General features: G+C 44.6%; 1 long non-coding RNA gene across 1 annotated transcript in view; it reads left to right on the forward strand.

Moving 5' to 3' along the window:
- Positions 1–1,562: 1,562 nt before the first annotated feature.
- LOC117707754 (uncharacterized) overlaps positions 1,563–15,992 on the forward strand; it is a 464,176-nt gene continuing 449,746 nt past the window's right edge. Inside the window, exons 1-2 of the long non-coding RNA XR_013109764.1 lie at positions 1,563–1,583; positions 1,709–1,775. This is a non-coding gene — a long non-coding RNA (uncharacterized LOC117707754). The remainder of the gene's footprint in view (positions 1,584–1,708; positions 1,776–15,992) is intronic.

Consider the following 15,992-nt stretch of genomic DNA (forward strand, 5'->3'; position numbering starts at 1 on the left):
AATTCTATGGCAATTCTGTTGCAATATCAGAAGGTAAAGGACTTCAATTGTATCTGCAGTCATTTGGGTGACTTTGATTAGAAATGTATAGCATCCCCCGTGATGGGATGATCCCGAAGCACCCATCCCTCTCTGGGTCTCTGCTGAAGGAGCTTGTTTTCACTGCTATCTGAGAGCGTCTTCACTGAACCTCACTAAAGTTCCAAGTTTTAATTCCGGGTGCAGCTTAGAGTCTAAGCTGCTTTAGGTTCCTGGCGGAATTGCCATGCTGGTCAGGAACCGGAGCAGAGAATAAACACCCGTCTTCCACAGTGCAGCACTGGAAGCTTGTGCTGTTTGTGGCTTTTTTTTTTTTTTTTTTTTTTTTTTTCATTTTTCGGTTTTAAGTGCAACTCGGTAGAAGCTTTATCATGAACACAATGCTGCTGTTAATAGCGAATGAAATGACTGAGCCGGTGGGGGGGGGGGGAAGGAGTAGGCGGAAGGATTTCTAGCCGACCACTGCAAACCACAGGCTGCAATTATCTGCAGCTGAGAACAAGATGCTTTTAATGTGTCCATTTGGCCAAAAGAGGGAGAATTATAGAGACTGCTCTCCTCTCCTGTCCTTTCCACTCTGTCTTCTTCTCCATCTTTATGTAGTTTATCATCTATAATTTCAGGATGTATTTTGCCTCTTTAAGCTGTTTTATCTATAGGCTTATGAGGTCAGTCATGTGTGAATTCCTTTGTTAGTCATCTCACCTTTTGCCTTGATGATAGAAAATTGATCAGGCCTAAAGTACGAGCTCAATAGACAACCTTCTTGGTCCTTTGTCTAGGAGAACAGCTACATTGAAGGCCACGAGCAGGTAGCTATTAATATGACAGGCGCTCTATCTCCCACTGTAATTTATAATGAAATACCTAATCTCCATTATTTTGATCCAAGCAGGCGATCCCATGAAAAAGTCTTTTCATCCAGTTCCCAATGGCTGTTGCATGAGAAATGGCAAACCAATAATTTTTGTCAAGTTTTTTAAGCCAACAGAAATGCTTTTCCACGGCTGCGGTTTCAAAAGGCACAGATAAAGCTCATTCACGGCGATGAATGGAAAAGCCATCTGGGGTTTTCTTTTTGACTTCCTTCCCTTTTCTCCATCCTTGTAATCAAATTTGAGCAAAATGAAATGGGGCTTTCTATGAAAGTACCTTTTGTTGATCTGAACGAGCTGGTAATTTACAAAATACCCTTCCTTTGTGAGGAAGGCTAAAGAAAAAAAGAATCGGTAGCTTTTAAAGCTGGGCCTTAGTGGGACTCTAAATGCAATGAAAGCAGTCTGTGTGGAGAGATTGAAATGCATTTCAAAGCCAGGCCTGACTAGGGGGGCACGGAGAACAGACCTATGAGCTTTCCCTAGGAAGGGGAAAAGTGAATGGAGAATGGGAGAGAAGCGGGAGCTGACGACCGGGTGTTGAAGTTACCGTGGTTCTGTGGACTCGGTCGTCTCCAGTGGGGCTGAAGTTGGACGTCTTGCTGTCCAGGAGACTGAGCAGTCTGAGCTGGGAAAGTTTGGAGCTCCGCGTGATTGTAAAGAACGAGGGTGTGATGATTCTTCCAACTTTTTCTTTTCTCTACGTGTGCTGGGATCTTGTGGGATCAAGAGAACCCGGAGATGTGAGTTTCCCATGGACTAACACTTGCTTTCCTCTTCTTTTTGCCTGCTAGATTTCTTCGCACTATCCCTTTTTCACCCGTCGGAACCGGAAGGATGTGGATAGCCTTCTTAAGAACAGTAAGTAACCTGTGCTGTTTTCTTTCATCCCTATTCAGGGCTCGTTGCAACAGAGCTGAGGTTTGCTTGCTGGAGGAGTTTGGAATAAGGGTGCACGCCTTGAAGGGAAGGGGGTTTCCTGCCATGTTCGCGTCGTTTGATGTGGATTCTGGTTGACTTAGCTGTTCTTTATTGGTGACAGTCAATGTTCTCACTGGTGCTTCCTCTTGTGTTCTGTGTGATGCAGTGCGGCATGGAGCATACGCATGCTAGCGTGGCAGTTTAAGATACAATGTAGGAGCATCACAGGCGCTAGCTCAGGGGCGCTTCTGTGTGCTAAGCACCCCTCGTACACTGCAGCTTTCATTTACAGGCATCATGATTTCTCTCCATTTGTGCAGGAGGTAAAATTGCGGTACGAATTATGTGAGCATATTTTCTCACAATAAACATCCTGAGAGAGGCAAGAGTTGTTTTGCTACCTAAAAGCCAAACCATTTTAAAGGTGACTTAAGCAAAATGTCTTGTCGTTTAAATATTTCAATGAACCATAATTAAAATAACAAAGGTAGTTTCTTGTTTGAGAAAGTGAAGTGTGTGTGTGTGTGTGTGTGTGTGTGTGCGCGCGCGCGCGCGTGTGTTTTAACTTCCTGAAAGTCAGACAGATCTGTTACCTGACACATTATACTTTGGATTAGAGCACATGCCACAGGTAATCTTTAAAAGGCAAAGAGAACACTGGCAGCTGTAAGGAGCCACAGTGTTATTTTAAATTTGAGATGTAGCTTAGCCAGAACGCAGCAAATGAACACCCGGCAGTTCTGGTGTCTCAGGGTGGCATGCAAAGTGTTTCTATTGAAGACCACATTTCTAAGGTGGGGTAGAACCCCACAGAGGCAGCCTTCCTGCTTCCAGAGCCAAGAGCAAAACAACCCAGAGAGGTCAGGGGCTTTAAGGATTGTTTAACCCTTTAGACTCTTGGCTGGTGGTTTGTTACAATGTTGTTGTTGTTGTTGTTGTCTAATAGAGATGGTGAAATGCAGAGTACAGGACCCAGGTGGTCTCACACGAGTCTTGATGAGGGACAAGTCCTGTCCCTCCATCACATGGAATCTGAATTCCCAGAAGTTTGTCTCAGACAGGTCTGGTTTCCATACTTCTGGTGTTTCTTTTTTCCCCAACTTCCTGAAGCCACATCTCTGCCTTGTGGTTTTGAGCTATTGCTGCCTCCTAATGCCTGACTTTAAAACAGCATGCCTGGCAAGCTGCCATGAGGGTAGCACTGGGGTACTGGTTTGTGCTGGTATTGCAGTTGCAAGGGGCTTTAACTCTGATTTATAACAGTTTCTAGATAATAGGCTGAAACCTGAGGGACAAGGCTGGGAGCAGGAGGAGGAGCAAGTCAGTCAGTGTGTGTGGTAACTTTCTCAGTGAGGTGGTGTGGTACTCTATGTGATGACCCACATCAGTATCTGGGAGTGATTCTATACACTGTTGACCCCATCACTGCTGACTCTCGGCAGCGGTAATGTGTGCTGTTTGCTGGTCTCATGTACAATCAATATTTTTTAATAAGGTTTCTTGAAGCTTATCTGTGAGTGCTTCTGCTGAGATGGACATAGTTTATGTTATGTGAAGTGTCTCTGCAGAGAAGGTATTAGAAATGAGTCATCAGGCCAGAAAGCCCATGGGGCTTAACTGTTCATCCTATGGATGGTTAGCTGCCTGCTTAACTTTTTTGAGATTTTTAAATGGCTCTTGTTAGTAAAGCAATGAGAATTTCTTCTTCCCTGTGGTTTAAACAGGGAAGAAGAAATTCTGTAAGACTGGTTCTGTAAGACTGGTGTTTGTGTGCTGGGAACCTGGAGAGCTGGTTAATCCCGGAGTAGTGACTGGGTCAACAGGATAGCTGGCTTTCTGGCTTGCAAGCCTCTGATTCTTTGACATAACAATTGATACACTACATATTTTATTCTTTGTAAAGCCAAAGCAATCACCAATCAGCTAATCCCTTGGATCTTAGGAACCTAAGATCTGTATGGTATCCTCAAAAATTACAGGAGTAGAGGGCAAGCGTGGCATTTCTGAGAGGCGCTGATGAGTCCGAGACTTGTTTGAAGGTTTTGCTGTCCTGCCTGCTTGTTAGGGCTGCTTGGAGCCTTTTGTGAAGAGCCATAGAAATGCCACCAAACTTCCAATGTTCTGGATGGGCTTATAGGACCTGAGAGGAAGAAGAGGAGAAGGAGGAGGAGGAGGAAGAGGAAGATAAGGAAGAGGGGGAGGAGGAGGAAGAAAAGGAGGAGGAGGAAGAAGAAAAGGAGGAGGAGGAGGAGAAGGAGGAGGAAGAAGAGGAGGAAGAGGAAGAAGAAGAGGAGGATAAGGAAGAGGAGGAGGAAGAAGAGGAGGAGGATAAGGAAGAGGGGGAGGAGGAAGAAGAAGAGGAGGAGGAGGAGGAGAAGGAGGAGGAAGAAGAGGAGGAGAAGGAAGAGGAGGAGGAGGAAGAAGAAGAGGAGGATAAGGAAGAGGGGGAGGAGGAGGAAGAAGAGGAGGAGGATAAGGAAGAGGGGGAGGAGGAGGAAGAAAAGGAGGAGGAGGAGAAGGAGGAAGAAGAGGAAGAGGAGGGGGAGGAGGAGAAGGAGGAGGAAGAAGAGGAGGAAGAGGAAGAGGAGGAGAAAGAGAAAGAGAAGGAGGAGGAAAAGGAAGAGGAGGAGGGGGGAGGAAGAAGAGGAGGAAGAAGAGGAGGAGAAGGAGGAGGAAGAGGTTCAAGCTGGACTTTACCTTCCCAGGCTCGTAAGGGCCTGTGCTCTGAGGTTCTGATGGTCCCTAGGCCGCCCTACTGGTGGAGTGCTTGCTTTCTTTTTCCAGGGTACAGAAGAGGGGCTGGCTGGTCTTAACTCTAGGCTCTGTGGGTGCTGTTCTGGGCTGTTCACTGTCAATGCTGGTAGAATCTCACTCTCTTTAGGTGTCAGATGGGATGCCTCTGGGAAGACGTGGGAGGTGACCTCACCTTGTAAATATGATTATTGGTACAGTCACCTTATGTGGTGATGAGCAATGAGATTCCTTAGACACTGACATCACTGCAAATCCAGGGGCAGGCAGACTCTGATGGCAGTAAGAACAAAGCACACCTGAGTTTTGATCAACACTGAGATTGGTCCAGAGATGCCATGACCCAGGAGGGAAACGTACAACTGCCACCATGAACTAAAACTGTAGTGGGAAGCTGGGTGGATCAATACAGAACATACATTTTCTTGTAGCCCCACCTTCTGCGTGGGTTTTGACATGGCAGCTGTAAATAATTAGGTCTAAGACTAGGGACAGAGGAGCCACATATATAAAAAGGTCACATACCAATTTTTTTGAGCCGAGGTTCTTTTGACACAATATTTACTGCAGCAGAAACAAAAGTGGAAAACCCCACCATCCCACATGGTTAGAATGTCATCCACAGAGTTACTCATCGTCACAGATCTAAAGCCACTGTCTCACAGAGGGGAAAGCAAGGTCAGAGGGAGTAAGTTCTGATGTTTGGTCATGCGGGCATCATAAGAGTGGACTAACTGAACAAAGGCCTATGCTCTTCTCATGCCTTTGGGACAACACAGATGTCTGGGGCTTCTGGGGGGATAACACAGATGCCTGGTGCTTTTTGAGGGGTAACACAGATTTCTAGGGCTCCTGTTCTGTCTAGTATATGTATGTCTTCTGTCTTAGTTCATTTTCTGGTACTGTGATAAGGGAGAAAGGGCTTATTTTGGCTCCCCATGGGCAGGGAAATCATGGCAGCAGGAGCTTGAGGCAGCTGGTCAAACTGTGTGCAGTGCTGGAATGCTGAGAAGGGTCAGCACAGGCTACTCCCAAGCTCTCTTTCTCCATACAGTCCAGGACCCCATCGGGGGAATGCTGTCAGTCACAGTAGATGGGTCTCCATACCTCTATCAGTGTAGTCAAGGGGCTGGTTCTAAGTTGATTCCAGATCCATTCAAGTTGACCACATACACTAGAAACTACACCCTCTTTCTAGTTTTGTCCGAAGACAGTCCAGAGCTGTAGACTCAATTCTTCTCTGAATTTGTAGAAACTAATCTGGTTTCATGGATGAGAGAGCACACATGTTCCTATGGGGAGGGGAGGATTGACTTTGCACATCTTATCAAACTTTCTTGAGCAAGCCTGGTGTTCAGAGCACTTACTTAGAACCAGAAGTCTTCTTTTTAACCCTTTCTTTATGTTCTACTTGGCCCTCCCATGTGTCCGGCTCTGCTTCTGGTGTGTTGGGCTCTGCTTCTGGAACCCCCCCTCTTCTGTCTTCATCTTTAACCCATTCATGTTGTAACACATGAGACTAGTCCAGGTTTGCCCCAGCACTCAGAACTGAACAGTCTCAGACCAGTGCCAAGCTCAGTTTAACCCCTAAATCCTGTATGGAAACAGTTTTGATCCTGTTTAGTAGGAACGGGCATCCTGTGTGGATACAAACAAGCCCAGTGAAGTGTTTATAAAAAGATAAAGAGTTAAAGAGAGTATGTTCTGTGGGTGTGTGCAGAGATATGGGGGAAGGGGATGTCTCAGCGGGCCCATGCAGAGGCATCTCTTCCCCCTGAGGGACCAGTCACACACCTGTATAACATAGAATAGTTTATTCGGGGCATAAGGACATGGGGAGGGAAGCCAGGAGGGTAGTAGAGGAGAGAGAGAGTAGAGAAGTAGAGGAGCAGAGAAGTAGAGGCTGGCCATGACCACCGTGGAGAGAGGGAAAAGTGAAGGGAGAGGGGTTAAGGGGACAGAGAGGAGCTAGAGGCAAAAGAGCAAGAGAGTAAGAGATTAAGAGAGTGAGGAGGGCCAGGCCTACCTGGCTGTTGCCAGGTAACTGTGGGGAGGAGCATACCTGGCTGTTTGCCAGGTAACTGTGGAGATGGAGTTTAGACAGAATACTAACACCCACCACACATTTTCCTTAAAGGAGAAGCACATGGGTCTTTTGGACACTGGCCTGAGAGCGTATTCTTCAGCAGAACTTTAAACAGGACACTGGGACTATCTCTCCAACAGCAGTGCTCAGAGGTTTCATTGTTTCTAGTTGCTGTGACTGAATCACCCCCAAACTGAAACCAAACCAAACAATTCATAGAAGCGTTAATTTGCATGGGGCCAAGACCAAGTTCTTAAAGACTAGATTTGAACAGAAAGCTCAGGGTAGAGGAGCAAGTCCAGTTAGAACATGAGAGGAAAAAAAGGAAAAACAACTTGCCAAGTAGCACCCTGCTGTGACTGAGTCTTACATGTCTGGGCATATCTTACAAATTTCATCTGGGTGGCCATGAGAAATGATACTTTAAGTTTGCACACTAAACAAGCAAAGACGAGCTAATGGAGATCTTGCTGGGAGATCTTGAAAGATGGCAGCTGCATCTTCAAGGTCAACACAGGGTGGTTTAGGCTTGTGATGGTCTGCTCTGAGGTAGTGGTTGCACAGAACAGTGTTTTCTGCATAGATTTTCTTTTAAGTCACCCAGTTCTTTGCTTCTGCCTTTGGTTTAAATACTTGGTGTTATGTGGCTCATAGAGCCTTGAACATGATTGTCAACCACTGTGGGTCTTATAGATGATGTCAAGAACATCCACAATATGAAATTGCTTGTATTGTCATACTGAAGGCTCATTGAAAACTCAATGCCCATTGTTGATGACAGACTTCCTTCCACAGTGCTCTGAGCCATGTCAGAGATGGTGGTATTTTTCCTGCCCGTAAGATAGTTGCAGACAGAGTTGGTAATGAGTATACATGTTGGGCTACAGGAGGCCTAGAATCATGAATAAATGCTTAGTGACTTGCAGACTCTCGGTTGTTATTGTTATCAACTGAGGGAAGGCTAAGTTAGTCCTCTATCCTAACAGCTTTAAGGTGGGAGCCCACAGGACACCCTTAGATGAAGATCTAAGCAGAGCTTTGAGGTGCTGAAAACCCAGACACAGGTCCAGAATGGATCACAAGTCCCTCTTACCTCCTAGGGAAGTAGCATCTGTATAGATATAAACTTCCTTGGACACATAGCAAGTGCTTGGCCATCTACGTTTTATGAATAGCATCTATAACACAATTTCATTGCCCTCTTTTTTGGGGGTTGTCAGGTGTGGCCAAAGAGAGAATCACTTTTATATCCTTATAGAAAATATAAGAATTGGAAAAAAAAATCACTGCCTTTTAACTTTCTAAAATGAATTAATTTTTAGTTTTCTGCATATGGCTGTTTCACCTGCTTGTTTTTCTGTGCAGCATGCACACAACTGGCTGCCCACAGAGGCCAGAAGAGAGAATCGGGTCATCTGAACCTAAAATTAGGTGGTGTGAGCCACTACATGAGGTGCTGGAATCAAACCCATGTCCTTTGCAGGAACAATAATCTTAACCACCAAACTTTCTTTCCTGCCTGTCACTTTTTTTTTTTTTTTTTTTTTTTTTTTTTTGTTGGGTAGAGGCTCCCATGTAGCTCAGGTTAGCCTCAAACTTGCTATGTAGTTGAGGATGGCCCTGTACTCCTCAGCCTCCTTTTTCCAGCTTTCCAATTATTCACACTATGCCTGGTTTATGCAGTACAGAGGGTTGAACCCCAGGGTTTCATTTATGACAAACACTGAGTTATACCTTAGACTCTGGATGAATAACATTTATGGTTTCTAAAAACAAACAACCAAAAAAAAAACAAACAAAAAAAAAACCAACCTTCGTCTGTCTGTAGGGCCACCATCTGTGCAGTGAGGTGATATGAGCCAAGGGTCATAGGTACAGAGGGAGGAAAGGGGAGAGAAAGAGAAAGCTGTACACATAAAGAACAGTTTAAAATAATTCACTCATTTTGAGGCTTTTCTCCATCTTGTTAAAAGTCTTTTTGTTTTGTGTGTGTGTGTGTGTGTGTGTGTGTGTATGTGTTTTGTATCCAGTCTGTGCTTTTAGAGGACAGAAAGTCTTTATAACCTGAAGTCACACAGTTTTAGAGAGGCACATTGCTTTGGTGATCGCGCCCTTGATTATTCCCATGAGGGAGAGCCACTTGCCCTGGCTGTGGGGATCAGCAGGTTTCTATTTATAATTTCAAAAGTCTGTGGATATATTTACTATAGTAACATAATTGTGCATTTTGAAAAAAAGAGTGCAACAATGCCATTGTTTTAATGACTGAGACGTTGTAAGCGAGGACTTCTACACGCTCATCTTGGATTGCTTTCTGGGTCAGTCATCCTCACCACACAGAAGGCCCAGAGAGGCGTAGGCATCTTTGCTAAGATACATTTGGTATTAGGAAAGTGATGAGATTGTATACACTCATTTAAAAAGGATTTTGGGAGCCCGAAGATGGATTGCATGTAGGTTAAAATAGGCAAAAACCGTTTTTCCCCTCAGTGTGGGAGGCTGAGGAGAGGGGACAGAGGACAGTCTTCCTAATGATCGTTTTGTGGAACTTTGCTGGGAAAAAGGAGAAAAACTCAGAGCCAGAGTAGAACTGAGAAATCAAGGGAGAGCTTTAAAAATGAGATAGAATTGGATGAAGGGAACCCTATTTATACTTTTAGTTCATTTTCTGTATTTTATTGTGCATTTTCATTAATCATACACGATACTATACTACATAAGGCCATTTTCATAAAACATGTATTCTATATATGATTGTATTCCTTTAGCTTGCTTTATCCTTTTCCTCCCACTCCCTCCTGTTAGCCCCTCCCCACTCCCTCCTGTTAGCCCCTCCCCACTCCCTCCTGTTAGCCCTTCCCCACTCCCTCCTGTTAGCCCCTCCCCACTCCCTCCTGTTAGCCCCTCCCCACTCCCTCCTGTTAGCCCTTCCCCACTCCCCCCTGTTAGCCCCTCCCCACTCCCTCCTGTTAGCCCTTCCCCACTTCCTCCTGTTAGCCCCTCCCCACTCCCTCTTGTTAGCCCTTCCCCACTTCCTCCTGTTAGCCCCTCCCCACTCCCTCCTGTTAACTCCTCCCCACTCCCTCCTGTTATCCCCGCCCACTCCTGCCTGTTAGCCCCTCCCCACTCCCTCCTGTTATCCCCTCCCCACTCACTCCTGCTAGCCCCTCTCTACTCCTTCCTGTTAGCCCTTCCCCACTCCCTCCTGTTAGTTCCTCCCCACTCCCTCCTGTTATCCCCTCCCCACTCCCTCCTGCTAGCCCCTCCCCACTCCCTCCTGCTAGCCCCTCCCCACTCCCTCCTGTTAGCCCCTCCCTACTCCCTCATGTTGGCCTACTTTGTTCTTCTAGAAGTTTTGTTTTACTTTCATGTGAAATATACTTACATAATTTTATGTATCTATGTAGAATCTAGGGACTACATATGATAGAATCTAGGAACTACATATGAGAGAAAACATACAATATTTGCCTGCCACTAAATTCACTTAAATACAACTGTCTCTAGTTTCATTCATTCTCCGACAAATAACATGGATTCATCCTTATTTTTGGTTGAAAAAATTCCATTGTATATGCACACCACAGTTTCCTTACCCATATCTGGTGTTGGGCACCTACATTGGTTCCATGATTTAGCTGTTACAAATAGTCCTGCAGTAAACATTGATGTACATAGATCTCTGTAATACGCTGACCTGGAGCCTTGTGGGTAAATACTCAAGAGCTGTATAGCTGGGTCTTTAGAAGAGTTAGCTTGAGAATTTTGAACCTTTATGCTGATTTTCATGGTTTATATTTCCTCTAGCAGAGTATAATGTCCCCTATGTCCACATTTATCCTCCTAATGTAAGAGCCTGAAAATCACTGAAGGAAGACCCCAGACTCAGTTGTATGCAAAACCAAGGAGTGTTTATTCTGCAGAAACAACCAGCATGCAGAGGTCAACCATTCTTTGAAATGGCAACCTCAGACAAAGGCATACAGGCCTTCTTATAGAGAACTGGGGGAACTCGTTAGAAGGATTAGGTAATCTAAAATTTTATTGGTGGGTGCTAGGGTACAGGGATGATTAGCTTGCACCTGGGCACATGGGCGTGGGTTCCTGTTGGATGGAGTTGTCTCTGCGTGTGTCTGTCATGGCTCAGTCAGCTGAAACTGTGGCTCAGAGTGGCAGAGGTGCATGTGGGATTTTGACTGAGCCCCTTCTACTTGGTGCCGGGTGGGCACTGGGCTGTGAGAAGCCACTGGAGCACACCGGAGCAGAGAGAGAACTCAGTCTGAAGTTCCATGGGGGGTGGTGGTGGTGGTGGTGGTTGGGGCTCTTGAGTGGACCCAGAGGCCAGTAGTCTCCATTCAGGGTTTTCAGATGCTGTTGAGGGGCCACAGACGAACAGAGACAGTGGGCGTGTAGGCACGACTGGTCTGCAGCTGAGAGAAATGATGGCGAGGGAGGGAAGCCCCAACCACGCCCCGCTGGAAAGAGATTCTTTGGTTTCTGTACTCTTTTGGCAGACTCGGAGACCTGGCTAGCTTGCTTGAATAGGCAGTCTCCTTGGCTGGAACGCAGAAAGGTCCTCATGGGCAACCCGGCTAGCTTGCTTGAAAGGTCTTCGTGGGAGATTAGATGCCTGCTCGATAGTTGAGACCTTCTCCACGGTTCCCCATGGTGGCCCCAAAGACACAAGAAAGTCCATAGTTTTTACAGGCTTTATTTTCATGACGGATGGTAGATGGGTCTGGATGCACCCCTGCACCCTCAGGGCAGGCCTTTGGTTAAATACCGTTTGTAAGGAGGAGGGTCTGAGAAAGAATACTTAATTGGCTACACCCTCTGGCCTTTAGGTATCTCATTAATATGGAAATCTCTCAAGGCCCTGAGACCTGTAGTCATGCCCTCTACCTGTGGAGGGGCTGGTAGGGGCATTGCTCTATGTGACTGGAAGGTGTGGATCAATGGAGATCTTTGCCACGTGTCAAAAGCCTGGAATCTGGAAGCATGGTGAAATGTATTCTGTCCCTTGCAGGGCCTCAGGCCATTTCTAAGCCAGTGCTCTACCAGAAAGCAAGCCATCCTCTCGCGGCCCCACACTAGGGGCTCACAGGTGGTCAGTGTTCTGCATTTCTATGTCACGAATGTTTAACCATGTGATGAAACAGGGCTGCCCAGCACAGATGGCCCATCCTGAGATAAGGTATTCCCACATTTTTGTGGTTATCCCCAGGCTGTTCTTCGGGAGGGGGTTTTATGATCTTGTTCTGGATTTTTGGTCTGTCCCTAGAGCTGCTGTCTTATGTCTCTGTTCCTGGAACTGGTGCCTTACACCTGTTTTCAAAATTAAGCCTGGTCCTTAAATGGAGACAAATGGGGTTTATGTTGTCCTTATACAGCATTTGGAGTTTTTGTTTGTTTGTTTGTTTGTTTGATTGATGATTGCCATTCTAACTGGGGTAAGAAAGCCTCAAGACAGATTTGAGACACACTTCTCAGAAGGTTGGTGAGACTGAGCACTTTTCATGTGTGTACTGACCATTTACACTTTGTCTTTTGAGAACTGTCTATTCCTTTCACTAGCTCATTTATTCGTTGGGGTGTTTGCTTTCTTATTTAGTTATTTAAATTCTCTGTATATTTTAGATATCAATCCTCTGTCCGGTGGTGCTAGGATTTCCTCCCATTCTGCAGGCTGTAGCCACTTGATTAACTGCCTCCTTTGTTGTACAGAAGGCTTTTAGTTTCATGAGTCGGCTTTTGTTAGCTGACATAGACAAGGTGTTTTAATACATGAGGCAATTATTTTATGTTCTCTCGTGAGACAGTCAGTCAGGGGTAGCTACAAGAGGAAACCTAGAAGAGGCACATGAAAACCAAGTCAACTTCAGTTAGGTACTCTAACAAAATTCTAATTCACGTGCGCGCATGTGTGCATGTGTGTGTGTGTGGGTTGTGTGTGTGTGTGTGTGTGTGTGTGTGCACACGCACACCTGTGCACATGCACGCATGGCTGTGTGTGTGTCCAAGGGAGCCTACTTACACCCTAAGTAGAGAACTAAGAGAGAAAAATTCAGGATCAGGTGCATAAGTGAGAGAGAACTTAGTTGATGTATTTGGCTTTCATTGGGAAAGTCAACTCAAAGCAAAGCCATCAAGACTGGGAACTTCTCGCCTATATATGGGTGTATTGAGGCACTGGGAAAGTATAAAATTTTAAAATTAAAATGTGTTATGAGGTGGAATGTGAGATAACCTGTAGTTTTGGGTTAGATCTTGGGAATTCAGTGAGGTTGTCTCTAATGTTAGCAAGCTAGAAATGATTCAGTTCATCAAAGTAGCATGAGCAGAAGTATGAGGAGAAAATATTGGGTTACTTGTCCATGCTAGGTCAGGAATGATGTCATGGATAAAATTTTCTCAAATGAAAGGAACTCATGAGACAGCAGAGTTGAGCAGGATGTGGTTGGCTATACGGTGCCATGTTGGATGCTGGGTTATTAGGCAACTGTGAAGAAAAAGATCTGAAAGGAGATGTTGGACGTGTTTTACTGTGGGGACTTAAATTTCAGGGTTAAAAACTTATTTACTTGATATTTATCAATTAAATTAAATTAATTTATTTATTTTGGCAACATGTATGCCATGGTACTCCTGTGTGGATCAGAAGGTAGAGCAAGGGAGAAAGAGTTGGTTCTCCCAGGACCTGGGCTCTATGGCTTGAACTCAGGTCATCTGGCTCCAGCTCAAGTGCTTTTATCCAGTGAGTCAGTGGTTCTCAACCTTGTCAATGCTGCAACACTTTAAGACCGTACCTCAGGTTGTGGTGAGCCTCAACCATAAAATTATTTTCATTGCTACTTCATAACTATGATTTTGCTATTGTTATTAATTGTAATGTGAATATCTGATGTGTGGGATATTTGATATACAACCCTAGTGAAGGGGTCATTTGACTGTCAAAGGGGTCATGACCAACAAGTTAATAGCCCTTACACTAAATCACCTCACTAGACTTATTTTTGCTTTAAAAAATATTTATTTGATTTTTAATTTTGTGCAAGAATGTGTATTTATGTGTAGATGGCACACATGTGTGCTTTCCCACAGAGGTCAGAGATGATGTCAAGTCCCCTGGAGCTTCTGTGAGCCAGATGGCATGGCTTCTGGCAACCCAACTTGGGTCCACTGCAAGGGCAACAGGAGCTCTTAACTGTGCCAGCATCTTCTAGCCCTGTTTTAAATCCACAAGCAATTGGGAGGTTTGTGAACAAGAGAAGTATGAGTCAGAGATCTGTGTTAGGAAAAGGAATTTAGCAACCCAACCTGGAACTTTGTGGAGGAGACAGGAAGTTAAGTGCACTTCTGGGCAACAAGAAACAGGTCAGTGGAAAAGACTTAGAGGCCCATTAAAGTGGTGGTACTGGGAGAAAGATGGAGGCCACCTCACCAATACGGCAGAGACTTATTTAGTGTTTGTTATGTCATAACCAAACATAGGGCCTCTAATCTCAAGGAGCTCCCAGCCAAGTATGTGATAAGCTCCTGAATAGAGGAAGGTATCAGAGGTAAAAGGACAGACACCAGCTCCATATTGTCTCTCCCAGCAGCCTGAAGGCTTCTTCTAATCTTTTGGGGACCTCAAACTCAGGCCAAACTTCAATTTGTGGCTTTGACAGAAATGAGTTTCAAGACTAGCCAGTAGAAAGCAGTGTTGGAGATTTCCTTAAAGATAAGTTAAATGTAGGTTTTAAGCATGAAGGTTAAGAGAAAGAGAGGCATTCATGAAGAAAGACACATCCACACCCAAGAGTACAGCTGTGGACTTCTGTAAGAGAGTCCCAGAAAGTCAGACATACCTAACTGCCTGGACAGGCTCTTCAAGAGACTCTGGTGACAAACTGACTTAGCACTAGCTGTATATATAATTTTGGTGGCTCTCAGGTTGCATCTTGTAAGGTTGCTAAGAAACCTTTTTCTCCCTTTCATTTTCATTTTCAGAAGTAGGAGAAGAGGATGCTCTGATATGCCTTGAAACTGATAAGCTGAAACCAGGAGAGCCACCAGGGTTGCACAAGAGGGTTAGGATGTGTACTTTCTCTGTAAATTAGTTTTCTGGTGAGATTCCTAGAAAATGACAGGCTTCCAGCTGGGAAGGGAGAAAGGCCAGAGGCACTTGATGATTGATGCTTCACAGCTGGCAAAAGGCCACAGCAGACCCCAGGCGAGGGCTCCTTTCTCTTCCTGGTCCCATCATTTTCTGTCTTTTTATCTTGCCTCAGATATACCTGAGAAGGGAGATCACACAGGAAGGCATACATATGGAGAACAGATAGATAGATGATTGATAATAGATAGATAGATATTTACATATTACTAAAGAAGTAGCTTAAAGAGGGACCTGAAAGGGTCTGAGGTTTTGCAACACAGACAATGTTAGAGGTGTCTGCAGGAGTCTTCACTGACATGAGACAATTGTAACTGCTGTGGACCGGATACTGATGAAGAAGCGTGGAGTTAAGGACAAGGAGATAGAAGAAACACTTTCAAATGTAAATAGATCTCAGTCACTGGGGGCAAGGTAGCAGAGAAGAAGAGCTAAAAAATGATTATACTCTTGAACAAATCTGAATGAACTTAGTAGCTTGTGTGTGTGTCTGTCTGTGTCTCTGTGTGTGTGTCTCTGTGTGTGTGTGTGCATGCTCAACAGTAATTAAGATGAGCAATTCATAAATTTGAAATCGAAGGCCAATGAAAGAGCTGGAGGGGAAAACTAAAGGGTGGGGTTGATATAAATACAGTAGTCATGTAGGAGGTTTTAAAAAATTAGTTAAAAGCAAAGAAGTAAACAAATAAATATAGGTGTTGTAGCTTGGCTCACAGGGGCCTTAAACAAGTGAAATGGACTCTTCAGGCTTTCATTTCTTCTTCTGGAAAGCAATGATATAACTGAGATGATGATAATAAGTATTAAATAATTATACAAGATGGTTGGCATATGTTTAAAGCTAAATAAACATTAGGGTTTGTGTGTGTGTGTGTGTGTGTGTGTGTGTGTGTGTGTGTGTATGTGTCTTTAAAAAAAAAGGATAATTGTACTCTAAGTTTCAGCAAAAATGACAGTATCACTCCACATGGGAAGTCAAGAGAAAGACTCACATGCATGCTTTGGTTTTGCACTTGATTGAATTTGGGATGTGGATATACCTTTTAGTTCATGGTCTGTAAAAAGCATGAGCAATCTAGAATAGACCGAGTTCATTAGATTACTATCAGATGCATAGCTGATGTCACAGTGTTAAAAGGTGAAGCTGTAGAGGGAGAAGGAT

This window comes from Arvicanthis niloticus, chromosome 4 (assembly GCF_011762505.2).
Source record: "Arvicanthis niloticus isolate mArvNil1 chromosome 4, mArvNil1.pat.X, whole genome shotgun sequence".
Classification (NCBI taxonomy): domain Eukaryota; kingdom Metazoa; phylum Chordata; class Mammalia; order Rodentia; family Muridae; genus Arvicanthis; species Arvicanthis niloticus.